Source organism: Acinonyx jubatus, chromosome D4 (assembly GCF_027475565.1).
Source record: "Acinonyx jubatus isolate Ajub_Pintada_27869175 chromosome D4, VMU_Ajub_asm_v1.0, whole genome shotgun sequence".
Taxonomy (NCBI): domain Eukaryota; kingdom Metazoa; phylum Chordata; class Mammalia; order Carnivora; family Felidae; genus Acinonyx; species Acinonyx jubatus.
This window is the reverse complement of record NC_069391.1, coordinates 92,004,074-92,027,415: the sequence shown is the minus strand read 5'-3', so window position 1 is coordinate 92,027,415 and position 23,342 is coordinate 92,004,074. Positions and strand designations below refer to the sequence as shown.

Below are 23,342 nucleotides of genomic sequence, written 5' to 3'. Positions count from 1 at the left end.
ACCCCTTCTACCACGGGCAAACTGAGGCTCCCAGAGTGGAGACTTGAACTCAGTTCTCCCCAGCCCACCCCACCCACCCCAGACGGGTGCTGGGAGCTCCCTGGAGGCCATGGTGGGGCGCACGGGGTGCCCAGCCACCTCAGACCCCAGGCTGACAGCACATTTGCTCTCCTCAGGGAGACCTCTGCAAATGCCCCAGGAGCTGCGGCGGGGGAGGGGCTTGTCCCCGTCCCCCGTCCCTGCCCTGAGGCCCCCAGCCCTGCCTGACACCACGCAGCCCCCATCCGGAGGGATATCCTTGTCCTGCTTCTGATTCGACCAGCGTCAGAAACACTGAGGGCCTCGGCTTTCTGGCCCACGCCCAAGTCCCGGGGGGGCGGGGGGTGCTGTGCAGCTGGTCTGGGGACCCCAGGTGGAGCCCCGAGGTGGAGATTGAAGTCAAGTCATGGATCTGACCGAGGAGCATGGGAGAGGCGAGCCCCACACACGCGCTGTCACTCGTTGCCCTTAGCGCTGGGCACGGGTTCTCTGCTGTGGGAAAGCCAAGGCTGGTCAGTGCGGCATGTTAGGAATGAGTCTGCGTCCGTCCGGGAAGGAAAGAGGCCGACAGAGGGTCTGTCCAGGTCCCAGGGCCGCCGACATGGTGTTCGTGCAGCCGGGTCCCCGAGGACCACCTGTCACCGGTCACGTCTTGTGGTTGCTGAGCAAACTGGGTCCGACAGGCGGCGAGGAGGCAGCCTTCCTCCTGATAAAGGGTCTGTCACCGCTCAGCAGGGCTCCGGGAGGACCTTTTCCTGAGAACAGCTGCCGGGTGGGTGGCCACACGGGAGCAGGATGCCCTCTGCCCTCTGGCCGCTGCCCACCTCTCTGACGCTTGGTGGCCCGTGTCTGACCGTGTTGGGCTCAGCGGCCTCCTCCAGGTTCCCCTGGGTCTGTTGCTTTCCTTGTCTCCAGCCAAGGCTGAGCAGAGAGATTCTGCGTTGATTCCACAGCTGCTCCTTCCTGAGGAGGGGTGCAGAGGTTTGGGGGTGAGGCAGGGAGGAGACAGGAGTGGCCTAGTGGCTGGGCGTGGGGGCCCCCAGTGCTCAGACCTCCGAGGCAGGTTCCAGGACACGCATGTGACCTGCTGGCCTCTCCGTGGGGCCGACAGCCCGGCCGGCCCGCGGATGTCGTTTGTGCTGCAGAGGCCGCGGTCTGTGGGGTCGTTCCCCAAAGCGCCACGTCTCCTGTCCCCGGCTCTGATGGAGTGCAGGCGGGCAGCGGGCCAGGCCCCGGCAGGCCCGTTGCTGGGCAGGGCCCCGGGCAGCATGCAGCAGGCTCTCCGTGAGGGCATCTCACGAGCTAATGGAAACCCTTCCAGCACAAAGGGGCATTTATCGGAGTAGATGCCGTGTCTCCGCCAGAACTCGGGAGGACAGAAATAGCCTTTCACAGAGCGCCAGCAGGGCTGGGCTCTCCTGCTTGGAGGGTGTCAGTTTGCCGGTTCCTTCTCTGTGCAACCTGTTCATATTCATGGTGAGTTACTCACTCTGTCCTGGGCATGGGACTCCTTGTTCCCTCTCTCCTGCTAGAACTGTTAGACTGGGTGGGGGAGGAGGGCTGGGAGAGGGAGGAGAGGGAGGCGAGAAAGGAGGAGAGGGTGGGGAGGAGGGGGGAGGAGGAGGGGGGCATGGGGAAGCGGGTGGGATGGTGGAGGGAGGGGGAGAGGGAGAGAGGGAGGGAAGGGAGGGAGAGAAAGAAGGAGAAGGAGGGAAGGGGCGGGGACTCTGGAGGGAGGGAAGGGGAAGGAGGAGGGGAGGGGGGTTGGGGAAGGGGGACAGATAGTGGAGGGAGAGGGAGGGCGGGAGGAGAGAGGGGGGAGGGATGAGGGGACGAGGAGGAAGGAAGAGAACGGAAACGGAAGGGGTTAAGTCAGGATGCTTACCTCAGTGGTTCCCTATGAACTGACACCTCACCTGACCCTCAGTGAGAGGATAGCAGGTGGCCTCACTCCAAGGAGAGACTTCTGTGTTTCTGAAAATGGCTCTCCTTCCAGCGTGTATAGCTTTGCTTGTGCTGCTCCTTTTGCCTATAAATTCCCTCCGAAAAGATACCAGTAAGCAACTGTTAAGTTCCACTTGATATCTATAAATAATGTTTAAAATTTTAATGTGCTGAAACCAACGCTAATAATGTTCTGAAGAGGTTAAGTAGCTTGGGTGCTAGTAACAGATCTAGAGCTCAAAGACTTAACTCATGCAGGATCTTCCTCTAAATGAAACAAGGCTGGAATTAGGAAATCCAAGGCTAGCACGACTCCTCCACTCTGTTATTGGGGATTTTTCTTCTCTGTCTTGCATAATGTGGAGTTTCCATCCTCAGAGTAGCCTCATGGCCCAAGATGGCTGCTGGAGATCCCACCATCCATGCAAGAAGCAGGCAAAAGGGGGCTCGTTTCCCGTTGTCTGTCTCCTCTTAAGGAGCTTTGCGGATGACTCAATAAATTGTGCGTACATTTCACTGGCGGCAGCTTGCTGCAGGGTGGGAAGCCTGAGCTCATGTCCTGAGGGACGTGGGTGGGTGATCTGTGTCATCTGCCGCAGGCAGGCAGACAAATGCAGTGGCCGACACCTTCTGGAAGGCAAACAGTCACAAACCCATCAGGGGGACTAGAAAAGAATGTCCATTCTACTAGATTGCAAGTGTCTGTGTCTTCTGGGAAACAACATGTATATGCACGAGCACAGTCATCGTCCAGTAATCACTGAACATGACAATCTGAAATAAATTTCTAACGGGGAAACACACGGACGTACCAGGTGACACCCTCGTGCTGAGAGAGCCTGTCCGTCACGGTAAACGTCACTGGTGAAGGACACCTAGTAACACAGAACAGTGCTCACAACATAACTTCAGAGAAAGGACACAATATCGAAATATGCTTTGTCATGATCACAAGTTACCAGTGTCTGTTTGAGGCTGGAGATAGGCTGGCCTCAAGGGCAAGATTTTCTTTTTAAACATTGCAAAAGCTTGTTACACACACACACACACACACACACACACACACACGTATGTTCTTCCTTTTATTTTTTTAAATGTTTATTTTTGAGAGAGACAGAGCACAAGCAGGGGAGCGGCAGAGAGAGAGGGAGACACAGAATCCGAAGCAGGCTCCAGGCTCCGAGCTGTCAGCACAGAGCCCGATGTGGGACTTGAACCCTACAACCACAAGATCATGACCTGGGCTAAGGTCGGACATCCAACTGACTAAGCCACCCAGGCGTCCCACAAACATTCTTTATATAAAATGATTTACAACATTTATATAAAACATATAAACATTAAAATTTTATGCAAATGCTAAAATATAGTATAATCTAAATAATACATAGTTAATAAAATACGTAAATAATAAACTAAGATAGTAATTAAGCAACATAATATTAAATAGAATTTAGACAGGGAAGGTAAGAGGGGTGCCCGGCTGGCCCAAACGGTGGACCCTGCGACTCTTGGCCTCGGGGTTGTAGGTTCAAGCCCCGGCTGGGTGTAGAGATCACTTAAGTAAATAAAATCTTTTAAAGAAAAGAAAGCAAAGGTGAGGGTAGAAGCGGGAATGACTCCCTGCTGTGGGAGCAGGGGCGTTTCCCAATGAGCATCACCGTCACCGGTGAGAGCCACTTTGGGGCCTCGTCGTGGGTGAGGGTCTTGCTTTTGCATCTGGGGCTCAGCCGCGGGTGCTCTGGGTGACCCCCTCCCCGTGCATGACCCCCCCCCCTGCTCCTGTTGGGGGTCCGGAGCCCCCCGACTGGCGAACAGGGCATATTCAAGCCCTCCTAATGCCCAGGCCTAGAGCCAGCCACTGAGGCTGCGGCCACGTCCGCTGACCACAGTAACTGAGAGGGCCGATCCCCAGATCAGCGTGGCGGGAGAGGGAGCTCCACCCCGTGGGAGGGAACGCGTGGCCACATCTACTGTAATTGAAACCACCCCAGACGTGCAGCCTTTCACACCTTTCCTATGCTTTTACACAAAGACATGATCTTTACAGAACAGAATCATTCAGCTTATGTTACATGTCACTTAATTATGTGTTAGGAACACATCTTTCCGCATAGTAAAAATTTTATTTTGTGGTCATATCGTAACTTACTCATGAACTTTTATGTTTTCCTTTTGCAATGGCCACCCTCTCGTACACCTAAGTCTTTGCACATCTTTATGACTTTTTAAAGAACACATTTAAAAAATTGTTTTTTAATTTTTTTTTTGAGAGAGAGAGAGGAAGGGGCAGAGAGCGAGGGAGACACAGAATCCGAAGCAGGCTCCAGGCTCTGAGCTGTCAGCACAGAGCCCGACGTGGGCTCGAACCCAAGAACCACAAGATTGTGACCTGAGCCGAAGTTGGATGCTTAACCGACTGAGCCACCCAGGTGCCCCCCTGATTATTGCTTTTTAAGCCACTAACTCTTAGGGCCATCTGTCTCACAGCGACACCAAAACTGTATTTGGGTCCCGAGGCCAAGCTGCTCTGTGGTGTCAGATAACCCCCAGCATCTTGGAGGCCGGCCCAGTAGGATTTGTGTCTCACTCAGCACGTGTGATGTGCTTGTCACGGAGGGACCCAGTGTATTCCACCCTAATGCCAGGTCACCTCCTGTCCCTTCCAGTGGTGAGAATAGTTGCACCTACGTGGCCAAGAGCATAATGGTATAAACTCACCATCGTCTCCGCCTCTGTGAATCACAAGAGACCTGGATGGCTACTGCTTATCTTTAAAAAATAACCTCAGAGCCGAAGACATATTGAAACCATGATTCACAGCTTTTTACTTCCTATAGAATATCGAAAACCTTTTTTTGAAAAACAAGCCTGAATGTGTCCAAACTTCCATAGTTGCTAGAAGACAACCATAAACACAGCTGCTTGTCTGCACAGCTGTGTGGTGATTATACATCCAGGCCTTCACTATAGTCCTAGATCCTGACCCCAATTGTGCTGTCTGTTCTAAGGACATATCCTTTAACATGGCTAACATGTGTGTTCAGTTCACCGCGGCGTTGTCTGAAGGAACAAAGAATTGTAGGCAACGTAGCAGATGCCAGGGGAGGCCCTGGGTGGTGGCCTGTCTGGAGTGGTCTTTCTGGGGTGGCCCATCCGGGGTGGCCTGTCCAGGGTGGTTCATCTGGGGTGGCATGTCTGGGGTGGCCTGTCCGGGAGGCCTGGGTCGTGGCCCGTCCAGGGTGGCCTATCCGGGAAGCCCGGGGGGGTGGCCCATCTGGGGTGGCCCGTCTGGGGTGGGCTGTCCGGGGTGGCCTGTCTGGGAGGCCCAGGGGGTAGCCCGTCCGGGGTGGCCTATCCATGAAGCCCAGGGGGTGGCCATCTGGGGTGGCCTATATCTGGGGTGGCCTGTCTGGGGTGGCCTGTCCAGGAGGCCCAGGGGGTGGCCCATCTGGGGTGGCCCATCTGGGGTGGCCTATCCGGGAAGCCCAGGGGTGGCCCATCTGGGGTGGCCCGTCTGGGGTGGGCTGTCCAGGGTGGCCTATCCGGGAAGCCTGGGTGGTGGCCCGTCCAGGGTGGCCTATCCGGGAAGCCCCTGGGGTGGCCTATCTGGGGTGGCCCGTCCGGGTGGTCCGTCCGGGGAGGCCCGTGGTGCAGCCACAGCACACAGCGCTCCCAGGGCGGCCCCTCACAGCAGACGCCGTGGTGCTGGGGGAAAGGCCACGGGTGAGATCACTGCAGGGAGGTGAACGGTGACACAGAGATGCTGAGATGCTGACTGAGGTTTCCTCTGGGGGGCGGGATGGGGTCTTCCTCTCTCTACCTTTGCTGGCTGGCAAGCTCTCTCCAGTGGGCACGTGGCGGCTTTGTAGGCCTGCGGGCCTCGTCCCGTGTCTGTCACAGATGGTTCTTCGTGTGCCCTCCCACTATTCCATAAGCAGACGAAAATGTAAAATACGAGACTTAAAAGGTGATGCTGGTGCTTTTGATCCCTAATCAAAGGCATGTCTATTGGCTTCACTGTCCCCAGCTGGTGACATCTTCCCAGCATTTGAAGCTTCCCCAGGAGCGGGTGCAGGTGGGGATACGGGCCAGGCAGGAGTGGGGATGCTTTGGAGAGCACCAGGAGTCGGGTCCTGTGTCCCCCGGCTCCTGGGAGCTGCCCACTCAGCCCAAAACCAGACCTCCCCCTAAGGCTGGGGACATCCCCCACTTCACTGGCCCTGGATGCTCATGTGGCCTCAGGCCATTGTTTACTTCTCTGAACCTTATAGGGGAGACCCCATGATGGAGCCCTGTCCCTGAGCCTGGGTGCTGAGGAGCGCTGACCTGTGACCCTGGTGGCTGGCGTCCTGGAGTAGGAGGGGCCAGCCTGCACGTAGCCCCCACAACAAGCCAGGATGTAGATGCCGTTATCCCATTTTACGGACGAGGAAACTGAGGCCCAGAGGTGGTACAGCCGGTGGGTGGAGGGGAGGGCTTCAGACCCTAGAGACCCCCAGAGTGTTCTCACGTGGTGGCTGTGAGCGGGTGGGGGTCCCCAGCTCCACACTGGTGCAGGCCGTGCTCACAGGACGGGAATCGGGGCCACCATCAGAGCTCAGACTTCAGACCAGCCCGGGGGGAGTCGGGGTGGCCAGAGTCACTGTGCCGGGTGGGGCCGGGAGCTGCACTGGTAGCTCCCAGGGAGGAGACGACAGGGTGGCTGACGTGCCCCGGAAAGACCGAGGGCCAGGGAGGGCCATGGGTGTCAGCAGGGGGAGCTGTCTGACAGTGGCCAGGCTATGGTGTGCCCAATGTCCCCCGAGGCGCTTGGCCTTGGCTCGGGGCCCGTGGGAACCTGGGGCGGGTCCGGAGGCCGGAGACCTGAGACGGACAGTCGTGGGGGGAGCCAGAAGCTGCAGCCTGATCACCGTGGGCTCTGGGCCAGGGTCCACACGTGACGGTCCGTCTGGCTCCACGGGTCAGAGGGAGGCTGTGGGGCGCTGTACTCAGGGTCTTGGCCGGTAAGCTGTCCTTCTAACGTGGAGCCACTTCCCATCCACCACCGCCTGGCAGCGAGGGGACACGAGATCGCTGCCTCACCCCACGGCCGTGTTCGCCGTCACAGACACTTAGGACACAGGAAAGATTCAGAAGAGAAGAGGGGGGGAGAAAGATGGAAACAAGGGGGGAGGGGGACAGAGAGACAGAGAGAGACAGGGAGAGACAGGTAAGGACAGAGACAGAGAAGGAGAGACAGGGAGAGAGAAAGATGAAGAGAGAGAGGGAAAAAGATGAGAAAGAGACAGAGGGAGGGGGGAAAGGGGGGCGGCTGAGACACCCCTGTTCCCCCTCACTGTGTGAGTCGTTGCCCTTTGACGCCTCCGCGCACCTGCTCTGAGCCTCCAGAGAGCGGACATGGGGTGACTGGCCTGGGGGGGGGTGTTGTGTAACAGGGTTCTGGCCCCAGCGACACGGGGAGCTCCTGCAGGTGGTCCTGTGTCAGGTTTCCTTGACCCGGGGCTCACCTCTCCCCTGTGGCCACTGGCCCCGGTGCCCAGCTCCCCCACTGGGGCGCCAGCTCCCCCTTCGGCACTGTGCACAATGCCACCGAGGCCAGTGAGGCAGAGTCACCAGCCTCAGCGGGGCCAGATGGGGTCTTCGAGGCCACCCCGGGCGAGGGACAGGAAGCCACCAACACGAGGTCTGCTTGCACTGCCTGCCCTCGCCCTGGGTGTCTAAAACACATCCACGGAGGACCTCAGAAGCTCCTTCTCTTTAAAAGCTTCCAGTCATGTTTGAAAATGGCAGTGTTTATTTCTCTGCCATTCTTACGCTTTCCAGAAATTGTTTAAAACACATGTTCTGATAGAATGGTTGTGGATGACCTTTGTCTTCCTTCCCTCTACACTGGGCTCCTGGCCCAGCCCAGCCAGGGGTGGAGGGGGCACCTGACTCCTGGGAGACGGGCCCCAGGGGCAGCACGAGCCTGTGGTCACACAGATGACAGGCAGGGAGATGCTCGCCCTCACCCCGCAACATCAGGGAAGTAGTGAAGGCAGCATCACAAGTGCTGGGCCTGCAACCGTGTCCTCCCCCGCTGGCCTGCAGCCTGACGGCGGCCAGAGAACTCATGGCACAAACCAGATTCTCAGATCCCATCACTAGATCAGACCTGGGCAGCTGCTCTCTCCTTCACAGACTTGATTTTTCTGTAAAGTGGCTTAGGATATTCTTGGCCTTCTCCACAGGGTTCCTGCCTCATGGTCAAAGTGCAGCTGCCACAGCTCCAGGCATCATGGCTGTGTGCAGGCCAGGAGAAACAGGGAGGAGTCACTAGCCATATGTACTCCCATTTTTCCTGAAAGCAAAAGCCCTGAATGTCCCCAGCAGACGGCTTTCTAGCCCCCAGGGCCACTCCTCACTTCGAGAGAGGCTGGGAAATGCGGTACAGAATCCACCCAGTCTTGACCCATCGCCTGGGCTCAGTATGTTGTCCCTGGAGCAGACACTTCCACTGCATATCCATGCTTTCTCTCCTGACTTTTAGTAACAGAACCCCCTCCATTTTACCTGGATTACCCCCAATAAAGACCCATCTCCCCATTTCCTTTGCAGTGTAAACATTAGTAGCAGGAAACGGCACAAGCTGGAGTCAGGAGGCCCCACCAGTGGGGGTCGGTCGCGACCTCGCGGCCGCCAGCAGCTCCGCCAATGAGAAGCCACCACACTCCCGGTGTCCTCCAATGGACGTTGAGTTCATAACGACCTTCCCAAGCCACCTCTTCTCTCCTTGAAAAAGCGCACCTGTCCCTTGTTGCCCAGACTCGCCTACGGTTTTGCCGCCGCCTGTCGTCCTGGGTTCAATTCTCTTTTGTTTCCGAATCAGCCCTTGTTTTGCTGGTAAAGTAACGGGTGGTTTTACTTGCAAGGTTGACAACGGCAGGCGTGCCCACGTGACCCCCCCCCCCCCCCCCCCCCGCGCGGGCTACATGGGAGCTGGCGGAGCCTCCGCGAGGCCTGGACGCAGGCCCGGCCGTCTGCCCGTCTGCCCTGCAGCAGAGGGGACGCCACCCCAAGGCCATCCCCGACCTGCCCAAGGTCTTCAGCGTCTCCTCTGGCAAGACGGTGAGTCCCTCACCAGGCCGGGCCCGGCCCCAGGGCCTGCCTCTCAGGGCTCCGGCTTGGGACGTGACCCCCGGGGACCGGGCTGGACGGGGCGGGACGGACCCCGGATGTCAGCGTTCGGTTGTGACTCGTACAACTGGAGAAGTGTATACACAGACAATCGGGAATAGCGGCGTCCCCTGAAAGCTCCGCCGGGCCCTTTGCAGGCACGGCCTGTCCCCTTCCCGCCGTGGAGGCCACCGTGGTTCGGTTCGTTTCGTTTCGCCTGTTCTGGAATCACAAGGAAGTGAATGTCTATTATGTATCCGGCGTCTTTCGCTCACAAAACGTTTCCTTGGTGGTGTTGGTGGGTCGGGAGCTCGTCCCTTGTCGCCCGGGCTGGACTGGAGGGCGGTGCGGGCCCCAAGGCGCCGTTGGGGAGCGGTTCCAAATGAAGCTGTGATCACGCCCAGGTAAACACGCTGTCACCCTCCTGGGCGGACAGTGGAATTTCTGGGAAGTGCGTGGTCAGCGTGCAAGACACTGCCCGTGAAGCACCCCCAACACTGGCTGCTTGGTTCAGGTGTTCAGGCTCTCTGATGGGTGTGCAGGGCTGTCTCATTGAGGTGCAGAGATCAGTGGCACTTTGAGGTGCCCCAGTAGCCACTTGTGCATCTTTTCCGGTGAGGTGTCTATTCAAGTCTGTGGCTCATTTTAAAATTTGGGTTATTCATTGTTTTAGCCTTGGTTTTTAAAGACCTTCTTGGGGCGCCTGAGTGGCTCAGTCAGCTAAGCGTGGGACTCTTGATTTCAGCTCAGGACATGATGTCACATTTGGTGAGTTCAAGCCCCAAGTCGGGCTCTGTCATGACAGCGCTGATCCTGCTTGGGATTCTCTGTCTCCCTCTCTCTATGCCCCTCCCCTGCTTGCTTTGTCTCTCCCTCTCTTTCAAAATAAAACTTTAAAAAGTTTTAAAGTCATTCTTTACTTATTATACACACATATCTGTTGATCTGAAAAATAAAAGTTACTTGCCAGCAAAAAAAGTGGATTTATTTGGGAATAGCAGAGAGTTGCAATCTGGGACCACCAAACTATGGTAAAACCACCGCCCGTCCAACAAGCAAAACAGAGAAACATTTTACGGGGAAGGTGTAGGAAGTTGGGAGGGGCTGTTTTGAAGAAAAGTCCGTTGGAGGAAAGCGGGAGTTCTGGGTGGTGAGGTTTCTCGCTGGTGACCTGCAGGAGTGGTTGTTTCTTGCAGGAGACGCGGGGAATAGTCTCCCTGTCCCGGGGCCTGTCACCGAGGGTTCTCTCCAGCTGAGATGTGGGGTCGGTCTGGAAGGGACACCGGGGGACGCGGAGAGGTGTGCTGGGAGAGCTCCCCCTGCTGGCCACCTTGCTCCACGTCAGTGAGGTGGCCTTTTGTTAATTTTCACGTTTCCCCCTTTTGATCAAGATTTTTTTTCTGATCACTGATCAGGTTTTCCAAATTCAGTGACCTTTGTCTCTTGGCTCCGGGAAGGCCCTTTTCTGGGTGTCATATCCCACGGTGGAGGGAAATTGTACAGATTGGAAACCTACTGAGGCAATTTGGGTAACAAGGTGGGTCAGGAGGGAGAAACTCTGGGCGCCTCCCTTCTGTTGTCCACATTTGTCAAGGTTAGCAGCGCTGGAGATCATCCCCTTATTGTATGTCATTTTTACACAGGTGTGATGGGCAACAAAATCAAAATAATCATACAAAACAAAAGTAGTTACATGACAATTCCAAATGGTGTGATGGTCCTAAACCAGGACTCCCAGGTGTGAGAGTAGCCAACTGAAATATCGATTGGCACTCATTCCGACTTAGGGCAGAAGATTCTCATGAAGGCCAAGCCGGAGTCGCATATACCTCCTGGAAGCTTCTGCCTGAAGCTACTGTGAAGGCTGACTAGTGATCACTGCCAGCACACACTGAAAGGATTAACCGTCTAAGACGTTCTAAAGCAGTGTTGTTGGGGTGCCTGGGTGGCTCAGTCGGTTAAGCGTCCGACTTCGGCTCAGGTCATGATCTCGCGGTCCGTGGGTTCGAGCCCCGCGTCGGGCTCTGTGCTGACAGCTCAGAGCCTGAGGCCTGTTTCCGATTCTGTGTCTCCCTCTTTCTCTGACCCTCCCCTGTTCATGCTCTGTCTCTCTCTGTCTCAAAAATAAGTAAACGTTAAAAAAAATAAAGCAGTGTTGTTATCTCAGAAGAGCTGCTTTGAACCAAATCTGCTTTTGGGTAATACAGCCATGGTCAGAGACCATGAATTTGGATAAAAATTCAAAGTCAGTTAAGAGTTCAGATGAAAGAAGACTTTTGTGAATTCTGAACCTTCAAACCCGCTGAAGAGAACAAGTGAAAATTAATGCGCCCCAGGATCCTCATGAGGCTGTTTCTGCAGAGGCACAATCAAGAGAAGAGGTTCCAGCCCTTGCGAAAGGGCTTGGAAGAAGCAGACAGGGACACTGTCTTCCTACAAAAGAGAGAAGCAACTGTGAGAAGAAGGTCCACTGGCCTGGTCCAGACCTCATGGGAAAGCTTGGCCAGATGTCGTCGGTGTCAGTTCCGGGAAGCCCGTACCTTCAGGCCACACCGGATGGCGGGCAGGGCCAGTCAGGCGTCGTCTTTGCACGTGTCCCGTGGATCGGAGAATCTGTTCCCTGGACTGTGGCCGCACTTGCCGGCGAGGTTGAAGAGAGTCTTTCTGGAGGCATCTTTTCCGACAGACGGAGTCTCCGGGTTGCCAGGGGTGATGCGGGACGGTGTGTCCCGGGAGCACGCCGCGCAAAGCTTGCTTTACCAAACCATGGTTGTTTTTATAGGAGCAGCGAGCCTTGATGCTACGGAAGGAACCTCCCTTTACGGACTGTGGGTCGAGGAGGCAGGGCCAAGCGGGCCGGACGTCCTGTGACTGTCTCAAAGGGTGAGGGTCCAGGAGTTCCCCGGAGAATGGATCTGAGATTTAGAAGGACCAGTGGCAGTCTCCACAAGTTTTTCCAGCTGAGACTTCACGATGCCGCGAGTGAGTGTGACAACTCTGAGGACTGAGCGTGGCGTGTGCACAGTGCAAGTGTGGTAACATCACACGGCCGAACAGTGCACGCCTAACAAAGCATCTGAATGGTTAAATGCATTCCCTGACCACCATGAAGTGTTAGAGGGGCCCCCAGGTGGGAATAATCTTCTTTAACAGAATTTTAGCCACAGCAGAAGCAGTGTCCTGTCTGCAAGGGGAAGGTTTGGCCCGGTGACAAAACATACAGACCACGACAAGAACGTATTTCTTTCCCTGAGGTAGGGAAGCCGTATGAGATCCATTTGCCAAGCCTCGAATGGTCTGTTGGGCAGTTCAGTCTGGGAGAAGTGTGGTTTTCCCTGGATTACGCCTTGGATGCGGGACGAGCAAAGTAGGTGCTTTCTGTGGGTTCTGCCAGTTTCAGCTGAAGGTTTTGCCCATGAGGAGAGTGGTAGCTGATCTAACAGGGACAGATGATCAGTGTCTTTGGACTTAGCTCTAGTTAGCTCGGAGAAGGAGCAAACAGAAGACGTTGAAGGGTCATTTGACTTACCGATTTGGCCACTTTGATTGCTGCTGTCAAATTCTAGGATTATTTCCCCCTTTGGGGAGGAAGGAGTCGCAGCATGAAATTTTTCTAAGACACCTCAGCCCAATAAGCAAATGGGAAGAGGAAGGAAGGAGAAAAGGGCGTGTGTCTCTCAGAGGGCCCAGACGGAGGGAGTGGGTTCAGGGACGGAACCTGCTGAGGTTTATTGGAGACCCCGCTCCGTGAGCTGTTCCAGTGCTCCGAGGGGAGGGCTGCTTGGTGGTGGCGCGTGGAGCACCGAGAGTCCAGACGGGCAGAGATTCACTCCCAGTCTGGAGAGTGGTTCCTCCAGGTCGATGAAGAGGGGGGATTGGGAGACGCCAGGAGTTCCGTGGACCCCCCCCCTCCCTGGGAATGAGGAGGATATTGGAATAGGTTGGCTAGAGGGTCGAAGGTGCCTGGATCACTCCAGTTGGCAACGGTCTTTCCGCAGCGTCCTGGCCCTTTGCGGTAAGAGCAGAAACCATGAGGTTTTGGTTTTGTTTCGGGGCCTCCATTCGCTGGAGCTGAAAACTGAGAACTTTCGCAGTCTTTGTTTTGGAGGACTCATCTAGGAGTCGGGCAAGCTTGTTTGTCAACTAAGTCTGGGGCAAACATCATTTCCCATTCCATCCCGGTCCTTTTAGCTAAAAGAGAAAGATCCCGGTTTGACCCTTTAATAAACATAGGGTTACATGCTGCCTGGTTGGATTCAATGTCTTAAGGAAGATCAGGGTGATTTGGGGTCGGGAGCATAACGTCACGAATTGACTTGCTGGATCACTATGTCATACGCTGAAACTAGGGTAACGTGTCAACTCTGTTTCTATAACACAATCAAACAGAGATTAAAAGATTTTGACTAATATTCTCTCAAGTCATCATGCTGTCATAAACAAAATAGAAGTGCAACAAATAAACTGGGAAAAAAACGCTGAGCCATATGACCGTTAAATTGTCAATATTTTTAGATATCAAATGCTATTTTAAGTCAATAATACAAAGCCAAATATTACGTGGAAAATATTGAAGGAAGAAATAGATCATTCATGAAAGAAAGAATACCAAAGATTTACTGTATAAAGGTTAATTTATAGTAGAAATAAATAGTTCGATAATGGCATCAACTCTGTTAGTTGTGTTAGCTTAGACAACATGTATTTACTTTCTATGCCTCAATTTATTAATCTGTGAAATTAGGATTAAAATTAGTAACTACAAAGTTTTTGTGAGACTGTATTAGATAAATATGTAAAGTACTCACCACAAAAAGTGCTCATTAATGTTGACTATAATTTATCATAATTTTACAAATTTTACCCCCCAAATAAACACATTTTTTAAATACCCATTGCGGGGCACCTGGGTGGCTCAGTCGGTTAAGCGTCTGACTCTTGATCTCAGCTCAGGTCATAATCTCATGGTTTGTGCGTTCAAACCCCACATTGGGCTCTGCGCTGACAGCATGGAGTCTGCTTGGGATGCTCTCTCCCTCTCTCTCTGCCCCTCCCCTGCTCGCACATGTGCTTTCTCTCTCTTTCAAAATAAGTAAATAAACTTAACAAATTGAAATACCCATTGCTTGGAAGGTTGTATGGAAACGTGCACTTATGTATTGCTTGTGGTTATGTAACTTTGGAAATTACACATATCTAAGAGTTAAATTTGGAAATTACACATCAGAATACTTCAGGTAGTATTGTTTACAATAGTATTAAAGTAGAAGCAACTGAGAGGTCCAAGGTGGGAAGTGAGTATTGACTAAAAAAAAAATTAGTTGATTCATAAAATAAAATACTCTTCAGCCTTTAAACTATAGAATATTATATAATACTTTTAAATACTCATGTTCTTATTGACACTGTAGCTCACAAGGTAGCGTGTAAAAATATATACCAACATAAAAAAGGAAGTTTGTAGCCCACTGTGATGGCGATGAGCAGGTGCACCAGGATTTTGTTTGAGAGCCTGGAGTCTGTTCCACTCTGCGGGCTTGGGAAACACTCCTGTAATTGCTTGGTGGGCATTTCCAGGGAGGGTTCTTGCATCTTGCCCAAAGTTAGAGGTCTGTTTCTCTCAATCCCCTTCAGGATGTTCCCTTCCAGATAATTGTATCTGGTGTTTGGCCCTGTCCTCCTCAGTAGCATGTGGCCTCACTGATATAATCTGAAAAACCAGGTTGGTAAATTTAAAAGACTATCTAAATTCCCCAGCAGACCTATGGGATCCTCAGTCACTTTAGGAAACTCTTTGTGGCTCCTCATTCACCCTAAGTCCAGGGAGCATGAAAAACTTGGGGTTTATTTAGATCCTCAGAGGACTTGAGTTTAGAGGGGCAGGTTTTAGTACATATGGGGTTGGCGGCGGGGGGGGGGGAGGCTCAGAGGAAAAGGGACATGGTCGAGAGAGTCAGAATGGGGAAACTGAGGCACTGAGGGTGTAGGGAAGGTGGGGACCGCTCAGGGAAGGAACTTGATGGCACCAGAGGGGCTTGAGGATGAGGTGGGGATGGAAAAGATGGGGGGAAGGGCCTCAGGAGCCATTTTGACTTCTTTCCGTTGTTTGCCCGCCTCTGTCTACAGACTGGACTTTGCAGGGAGACAACTCGAGATTCCTGGTCACATTTAGAAGGTTGAAAAGACCAAAGTGGCTCCCCACTGTTCTGACAACTTTAGAGCCGTGGTTTCCAATTCGGCCACGAGAAAGTCTGCTGGGACGTACGTTCCCCACAACAGACATTGAAGTTCTAAAATCTTTTGGTTAGGTTGGTCCGTTTAGTTAGAAATGCATGTGTGGGGGTGTCTGGGTGGCTCAGTCCGTTGAGTGTCCGACTTTGGCTCAGGTCATGATCTCGCGGTTCGTGAGTTTGAGCCCCACGTCGGACTCCACGCCGACAGTGCAGAGTCCGTTTTGGATCCTCTGTCCCCCTCTCGCTCTCTGCCCCTCCCCCACCCACTCACTCTCTCAAAACTAAATACACAAAAAACCAAAGAAATGCACATGTGCAGGGGCCAGTTTTTACACGTAAGACTGGCAGGGCCCCAGGGTGGGGGAGGGTACCCTCAAAGCATTTGATCACCGGGCTTCCGTTTCTTACAGGTTTTCCTCCCGAGTGAAGAGGAAAATCCCTAAAGAGCACCGTTTCCACAGGAACAGCCTGTTCCAAAAAAATCCCGCCCAAAGCCAGCACATTTCCAGTTAGGAACAGTTTGTCTCCAAAAAGGAGTCGGGCCAGAAAGAAGACTTAAAACAGATCCCGACCAGGCCCCGGGGAGCTCAGAAGGCAGGAATCCCGGAGACACCGCCCTCAAACCCCAGGGGGCGGGCGCTCAGGGAGGTCAGCCGGCCCGCGGGCACCTGCTGGCTCTCCGGCCTTGGGCGGTTGAGCGCCTTCTCCGATCCCGCTTCTCTGGCACCAGGGGGTGTTGACCTTTTGCCAGGTATTTTACCGGCAGAAAGGGATTTATTTGGGAGGAACGGAGGACTGCAACCTGGGATTGCAAGCCACCGCAGAAACCGTGTGGTAGGTTAGCGCAACACATCAGAGAGGAGGGTGTTTTATGGAGAACGACAACGTGGGGGCGGTTGCCGTGCCCGCGAGTCTGCAAGTCCTTTGCGGAAAAGCAGGATTCCCGTGACCTCGGGCTGTCCTGGGGGAGGGGGGTGACGGCGGTCTCTCCGTGGCGGGGGGGGGGGGGGGGGCGCGGGGGGCACGGTCTCTCCCCGTGGGGTGGGGGCGACGGGGTCTCTGCCTCGGGCAGGGGGTGGCAGCGGTCTGTCCTGGGAGGGTGACAGGGGGTCTCTCCCTGGCGGGGTGGGGGGGCGGGGGGCACGGTCTCTCCCCGTGGGGTGGGGGCGACAGGGTCTCTGCCTCGGGCAGGGGGTGGCAGCGGTCTGTCCTGGGAGGGTGACAGGGGGTCTCTCCCTGGCGGGGTGGGGGGGGCGGGGGGCACGGTCTCTCCCCGTGGGGTGGGGGCGACAGGGTCTCTGCCTCGGGCAGGGGGTGGCAGCGGTCTGTCCTGGGAGGGTGACAGGGGGTCTCTCCCTGGTGGGGGTGGGGGGGGCGGGGGGGCACGGTCTCTCCCTGTGGGGTGGGGGCGACAGGGTCTCTGCCTCGGGCAGGGGGTGGCAGCGGTCTGTCCTGGGAGGGTGACAGGGGGTCTCTCCCTGGCGGGGTGGGGGGCACGGTCTCTCCCCGTGGGGGGGGGGGCGACAGGGTCTCTGCCTCGGGCAGGGGGTGGCAGCGGTCTGTCCTGGGAGGGTGACAGGGGGTCTCTCCCTGGTGGGGTGGGGGGGCGGGGGGCACGGTCTCTCCCCGTGGGGTGGGGGCGACAGGGTCTCTGCCTCGGGCAGGGGGTGGCAGCGGTCTGTCCCCGGGGGGGTGACAGGGGGTCTCTCCCTGGCGGGGGGGGGGCGGGAGGGTGGGGTGGGGTGGTGGGGGGCACGGTCTCTCCCTGTGGGGTGGGGGCGACGGGGTCTCTGCCTCGGGCAGGGGGTGGCAGCGGTCTGTCCCCGGGGGGGGGTGACAGGGGGTCTCTCCCTGGCGGGGTGGGGGGCACGGTCTCTCCCCGTGGGGGGGGGGGGCGACAGGGTCTCTGCCTCGGGCAGGGGGTGGCAGCGGTCTGTCCTGGGAGGGTGACAGGGGGTCTCTCCCTGGTGGGGTGGGGGGGCGGGGGGCACGGTCTCTCCCCGTGGGGTGGGGGCGACAGGGTCTCTGCCTCGGGCAGGGGGTGGCAGCGGTCTGTCCCCGGGGGGGTGACAGGGGGTCTCTCCCTGGCGGGGGGGGGGGCGGGAGGGTGGGGTGGGGTGGTGGGGGGCACGGTCTCTCCCTGTGGGGTGGGGGCGACGGGGTCTCTGCCTCGGGCAGGGGGTGGCAGCGGTCTGTCCTGGGAGGGTGACAGGGGGTCTCTCCCTGGCGGGGTGGGGGGCACGGTCTCTCCCCGTGGGGTGGGGGCGACAGGGTCTCTGCCTCGGGCAGGGGGTGGCAGCGGTCTGTCCTGGGAGGGTGACAGGGGGTCTCTCCCTGGCGGGGTGGGGGGCACGGTCTCTCCCCGTGGGGGGGGGGGCGACAGGGTCTCTGCCTCGGGCAGGGGGTGGCAGCAGTCTGTCCCCGGGGTGGGGGGTGACAGGGGGTCTCTTTCCAGGGGGGCGGTGATGGGGTCTTTCCCTGGCTGGGTTGCAGGGGCTGTCGGTTTCTCCCGGGAGCCGCACACCTTTCCCGGCACTGAGGGTCCTTCTGAACCTGGCGTGGGTGGTGGGCATGGGGGCCACCTCCCGCCTCCCCACTCCCCTCTGTGAGTTTCCCTTCATTAACTTTCACGTGTTCTTTTTTGGACGCAGGCGCGCGTGCGTAGTTTTCCAAGTCCACGCCTTGCCCGTTGTTTTCTTGACGGGGTCTTTGGATGAGCAGACGGTTTCACAAAAGTGCAACGTAACCGCTTTTATGATCATTGCTTTTGGCATCTCGTCCAGGAGGCCTCTTCCCGAGGTCGCTGAGGTCGGCTCACCGTCTCTGGGCTCCGGACACCCTTCGGTACCTGCTGTGGGCATGTTTCTCCTTCGGGAAGGCCAGGTGTCAGGTTTGCCCAGCGCAGTGCCCAGGGGTGGGTGGTGTGGGGTGAGGACAACATCCGGTGCGCCGCCTCGTGCCCCCTGGTGACCTTGTGGCCCTGCTGGCCTGATGTAGTCTCCCTGTGGCCTCTTGACTTAGGTTCCCCACATGAGGCCTCGGTGTGCGTCCTGATGCCCAGCGCCTGGCTGCCAGGCACGGCGCCCGCCCGGGGGCAGCCGCACACCAGCCTGGGGCTGGTGAAGCAGCGGACTTACTGCGGTCCACCACCCCCGGGGAAGCCCCCCGCCTCCAGGCTGGCCCTCCCTACGCCCTGGGGTTTCCTGCGGCCTCTTACGTCCTCTCCGTGATTTCTCAGTTGTGGTACGGGTGCCCCCTAATGTGCCAGGCAGGACGCTGACTGACGCAGTCGCAGAGGTGCTCTTCCAGAAGGTCTGTGACCAACTGCAACACGATGTATAGCTCATCTCTATCTGCATCTGTGACTGTGTCTGTATCTAATCTAGCTGTGGAGACCTACCTATTTCCTAAAAACATGGTAACCATCGGGGTGCCTGGGCGGCTCAGGCGGTTAAGCCTGGGACTCCAGCTCAGGTCATGAGCTTGTGGTCTGTGAGTCCGAGCCCTGTGTTGGGCTCTGTGCGGACAGCTCAGAGCCTGGAGCCTGCTTTGGATTCTCTGTCTCTCTCTCTCAAAAATAAATGTAAAAAAAAATTAAAAATAAACATTACAATTTTTTTAATTTTTGTTAGTATTTTGTGCATTCTTTGTTATGGTCACATAGTTATAAATGCTTCTGTTTAATCAAGCTTGTTAATTGTATTGTTAAAATTGCTAAGTGTATAGAGTTCAGTGGAATTAACTACACTCACATTGTTGTGCAACCATCCCCACCATCCATCTCCAGAACTTTCTTCCTTTTTTTTAAGTTTACTTATTTGTTTTTGAGAGGGAGAGAGAGAGAGCACGAGCTGGAGAGGGGCAGAGACAGGGGAGAGAGAGAATCCCAAGCAGGCTCCTCACTGTCAGCGCAGAGCCCCATGCGGGTCTTGAACTTACGAACCGTGATATCATGACCTCAGCAGAAATCAAGAGTCAGATGCTGAACGACTGAGCTACTCAGGTGCCCCCAGAACTTTCCATCTTCCCACACAGAGACTATGACCTCATGAAGTATTAACATCCCCTCCCCGGCCCTCCTGTGTCCACCATCCACATTCTGTCTCTGTGATTTGATGACTCCAGGGACCTCGCGTGGGTGGAGACACACAGCGCGTGTCCTTCTGTGACGGGCTCACGGCACTCAGTGTCACGTCCTCAAGGCCCATCCGTGAGGTAGCAGGCGTCAGGGTCTCTTTCCTCTTATGGGCGAGTAATGTTCGTTGCACGGACGCACCATGTGTTGTTTATCCGCTCGTCCCCGTGGCCACTTGGGGCTCCTCCTCCTCGGCCGCTGGGGGTCATGGGGAACTGGGTGTTCGTGCGCACAACACAGTTTGTTGATGATGTCTTTGAGGCCGATGAGGGTGATTGTGACAGGGCGTCGGCTTTGTGCTGAGCTGGGGGGGCCATGTGGGAAGGCCAGGGCAGAACCCCCAAAGCTCCCAGTGCCCGGGATTCAGAAGACAGACGAGCGGGCCCGAGGCCCGGAGATGCTGTGCTGTGCTACCCACTGTGGGCCCGAGGGTGTGAGAGCTGTTCGCTCTTTCCCCCACAGCCTTGCCGCCTCTCTCACACCCACAGTGACACACTCACAGGAACATGCTCTCGTGAGCTCACGTACGTGTAATATGCTCACACACACGTTCACAATACTCACATGATGACACTCTCACACAGTGACATGCTCACGCACATGCTCAAACACGCACGTGCTCACGTGTGCAACCGCTCACACACATGTATGTGCTCACACACGTACACGGTCACACACATGCTCACACAACATGTACACACACGCACATGCTCACACACGAACATGCTTATGCGTGCACGTGCTCACACAATGCACCTGCTCACACCTGTACTTGCTCACACACAGTGATACACTCACACACATGCACACAGATCACAAATGCACATGCTCACACACATGTCTGTGCTTACACACATGCACATGCTCACATACACATGCTCACACAGTGACGTGTTCACACGCACATATGCTCACATGCACGTGCTCACACACAAACATGTTCACGTGTGCACCTGCTCACACACATGTATGTGCTCACACACATACACGGTCACACACACATGCACACACATGTATGCACACGCACACGCTCACACATGAACATGCTCATGCGTGCACACGCTCACACCTGTACATGCCCACACACACTGATACACTCACACATGTACACAGATCACATGTGTACATGTACATGTTCATACAATGCTCTCACACACGTGCTCACACACATGTCCATGCTTACACACATGTCCATGCTCACACACACATGCTCGCACAGTGACGTGTTCACACGCACACATGCTCACATGCACGTGCTCACGCACACATGCTCAGGCTGTGACATGCTCACACACACTGCTCACATGATTATACACTCACACACAATTGTGTGCTCACATTCATGCACACGCTCACACACGCTGTCTCACCACACCCTCCTCCACTCGCAGCTGACCTTCACCTACTTTCACGAGCGTCCGGAACCCAGGACTCTGGGCGAGGACTGAGCCCCAGGCTGGCCGCCCCCGAGCTTCCCTGCTGGCGGCGTGGCCGCTGGGGCCTCCCTGGGGACGCCGGGCCCCTGCTCCTGGGGCGGTCATGGAGCATTTTCGGCTCTGGCTGCTTCTCTGGCGCTCAGAGGACTTTCCTGCCACCCAAACAGCAGATGGCCAGGAAATGAAGACTCGCTCCAGTATCAACCGGGGGAAATCTAATTCAATTGGCAAAGTGTATGGTCAGAGAAGCATGTGGGTTGGCACATTTCATCTTGTTAGATGGTGTTGGCCTTCGGAGACCGAGGACGGACGACTGACAGCTGGTCCAGGGCTCGGGCTCTGGCGTGTGTGGTCTTCTCCACAGCAGCCTCGCGCCCGGGTTTGCTTTCTACCCGACCCACTTACAGCTGAGTCCTCGTGTCTGATCCTCAGTGGGACACCGGTGACAGGCCGGGCACTGTGCCGCTACTTTGTATGCTGTCTTGCTCAGGGCTGAGTGTGACTGAGGGACACAAAGCCCAAAGTACCAGTAGCTTAAACAAGAAAGACGCTTCTATTTTTAAATTTTTTAAAAAGTTTATTTATTTTGAGAGAGAGTGCGCACATGCGCAGAGGAGGGGCATAGAGAGAGGGAGAGAGAGAAAATCCCAAGCAGGGTCCAGGCTGTCAGCACAGAGCCCAGTGTGGGGCTCAATTCCACGAACCGTGAGATCATTATTTGAGCAGAAGCCAAGAGTTGGGCACTTAACCAACTAAGCCCCCCAGGCGCCTGGAAAGACATTTTCTTTCTTTAAAAAAATTTTTTTTAATGTTTATTTATTTTTGAAAGAGAGAGAGAGACAGAGAGTGAGGAAGGGAGAGAGAAAGAGGGAGATACAGAATCTGAAGCAGGCTCCAGGCTCTGAGCTGTCAACACAGAGCCTGACGTGGGGCTTGAACCCACGAACCGTGAGATCACGACCTGAACCAAAGCCAGTCGTTTAACTGACTGAGCCACCAGGCGCCCTAAGACGTTCGTGTCTTATAACACAGAGGCTGCCCCAGGGCCTGCAGGACAGGGCTGGGGTGGTGGCTCTGTGCTGCCTGCAGCCCAGGTTCCTCCTACCTCCTACTCCTGGGCTCACAGGCCGTCTGGTCCCAGCACTGGCCCAGCATCTCTGGGGGTTTTCAGAAATGCAGGTTCCAAGGCCCTGGAGGTGAGGCCAGGACCCTGTGTTTCGGTCTGCCCTTGGGGGTGCTGATGTCTGAGGCTCCCCGGCCTATCTGTGTCCATGGAAGCCCGCTGCCCACGCTTTCCTGCCTGCTGCTCCATGAGCAACGTTCAGAACCACAGGATGCCACCCACAGGCGCACATGGTGTGTCCAGAGCTGTGCGTCCAGCACCACAAACGACTTAGGATGCTTCGGTCACTCCTTTTCATTTTTGATTTAAGGTGTGCCCACTTGTATTGAAGGAACTCATTTTGAGGAAGCCTCCTCCGTTCCTGCTCCCCCCCCCCCCGCCCCCGCCACTCACCACCCCCACACCCAGGCAGTCTCTGGGTCTCCTGTCTCCGTGCACTCTCTCGTTGGGAAGGAGTAAGGTAGACACAGGCATCTGCTTTCTGTCCACACACAGACAACGGATGGCCGCATTCTCGCCATCCTACCTGTTGACCTTCCCTGTCACTTCTGCCTAGTGAGGCGGACGTGGAGTTCTGTGGGCGGCAGGTCCCCGAGGGGACACGGGTCCTGTGGGTGGCAGGTCCAGCTCACACAAGGAGCAGGACGAAGGGCTCCAGCCTCCCCCTGGCCCAGGGCCCCTTCAGTCAACGGTCAGCTCTGGGCTGCTGGCTCGGGGACAATGACATCCCTCTGCACACACCCCACCCCTCCAACCCTGACCACAGGCCCCGGGCCAGGCTCCTCAGGCTCCTGGCCTGACCCCCTGTGGCCTGGATTGCACCAGGCTGTGCGCTCCCTGGGGCTCAGCCGGGGTCTGCATGGTGGACGGGGTGGGGGCATCCTCACGAACCTTCATGGAACGACTGTGTGAGCGAGTCTGGCCCTGCAGCCCCACAGTAACTCCAGATTCGGGGCCCCCCAACTCTTCCAGGATCCTGTGTTTCCTGCCCTGGGGGGCGGGTCAGGAACCTGCCCCTCAGGGAGCTATGGGCAGGACACAGTGGGAGGTGGCCATGGGACTGAGGAGGCGAAAGTGTCCTCCTCTCCTGCCCTCTGAGAAGGAGGAGGGTGGCTGGGAGCAGGGTGTGTCGCTGGCCTCACCTCCAGGGGCAAGCTGCGGGCCCGGTGCCAGCAGGGGGAGCAGGGCGCCTGGGTCTGGGAGGGTGGCCTCTGGGCAAGCAGGGGACAGAGGGGATGGGGCGGGGCCCCGCGGGGTGGGGGGCAGGGCAGCGC

At 56.1% G+C, this 23,342-nt stretch overlaps 1 long non-coding RNA gene across 2 annotated transcripts; it reads left to right on the top strand.

The window, feature by feature from the left end:
* Positions 1-548: 548 nt before the first annotated feature.
* LOC128312267 (uncharacterized) lies at positions 549-18,384 on the top strand. Of its 2 annotated transcripts, XR_008291360.1 has the most exons (7): positions 549-1,515; positions 4,261-4,415; positions 8,584-9,093; positions 14,776-14,863; positions 15,268-15,402; positions 15,785-16,212; positions 18,026-18,384. It is a non-coding gene; the product is annotated as an uncharacterized LOC128312267 (long non-coding RNA). The 2 variants fall into 2 exon arrangements; XR_008291359.1 differs by lacking the exons at positions 549-1,515; positions 4,261-4,415; positions 15,268-15,402 and adding an exon at positions 5,596-6,989.
* Positions 18,385-23,342: the final 4,958 nt, after the last annotated feature.